Source organism: Cicer arietinum, chromosome 2, assembly GCF_000331145.2.
Source record: "Cicer arietinum cultivar CDC Frontier isolate Library 1 chromosome 2, Cicar.CDCFrontier_v2.0, whole genome shotgun sequence".
Classification (NCBI taxonomy): Eukaryota; Viridiplantae; Streptophyta; class Magnoliopsida; order Fabales; family Fabaceae; genus Cicer; species Cicer arietinum.
Genome location: NC_021161.2, coordinates 46156494 through 46157765, shown reverse-complemented (window position 1 = coordinate 46157765; position 1272 = coordinate 46156494).

The window sequence follows — 1272 nt, the reverse complement described above, 5'->3', positions numbered from 1 at the left end:
TTTTATTTTTTTACAAAAAACTAACCTTTAAAAAAATGACATTTCGAACTTGGGTTTGCAAAAATTTAATCATAATTTAAAATTTCTATTTATCTATTTTTATGAATTATATTAATTATATATATATATATATATATATATATATATATTACTTTTGTTATTTCAATAAAAATTAAAATATTTTTTTAACAAAAAAATTATTTTATAAATGTCCATTTGGATTTATTAAATTTTTTTCATAATTTAAATGTCTATTTATTTATTTTTTATGTATTTTTATTAATTAAAATAATTAAATTATATATATGGAGTAACGAAAAAAATTGAATTTTTTTTTTTTTTTAAAAAATCAGTTGGAAGTCGCCATTTGGGAGTAGGCATTCCTTAAGGAAGTCGCCATTCCAAATGGCGACTTGTAAGGGAAAAAAAGTTTGAAAAAAAAAGGGACATTTTGGTGTTTAAATTTGAAAAGAGGGTATATTGGGATATAAATTTGGAAAAGGGGGTATTGGAAAAAAATAGCCGGTGGTTGAGGCTTTGCACAGGAAGAAGCAGTGGTGGTGGCTTCGAAATAGAAACAATGGAGGTGGTGGTGATTTATTGTTGAATGTTGAGTGAGTCGTGAGGGTATGAATTGTGACTGAGAGTGAGAGTGATGATTTGAAATTAGGGTTTCTTGTGAGTGAGAGTGGAGAGTAAGGAAATAAGGATGAAATAACGAGTTTATTATAGACTTGAATCTTTTATTACTAGACTATAGAAAATATTAATAATATTAGTAATTTGAGTCAGACGAGTTCGAGTACCCGCGATCTAAAAATCCTTAACCGAACTTGTCCGTTATAAACCATATGAACCCGATTCGTTTGACCCGTGGATCCACTTAACCTGCTTCTGCCTGCCCGTTACATAAATTGGACCCCGGGCTGTTCGATTTGATATGGGAAACGGGTGGTTGTCCACCCCTATATATGACATGCAAGTCTATATGTTTTGAAATAGAAATCTTCATTTTAAATATAAACAAAAATTGGAAATAAGATATTTATTAAAAATAATTGTGTGTTTGTTTGGAGGTATATTTTCTAAAGGTACACAAATTAAATGAATGCTCATTCAATCCTCTAATATTTTGATATTTTACCGAATTTTAATTTATGGTAGTGCATAGAGAGACAAACTCAGATGGCAGACAAACATTCACTAAAAACTTGTGGTTTTCATATAAATATATATATATATATATATATATATATATATATATATATATAT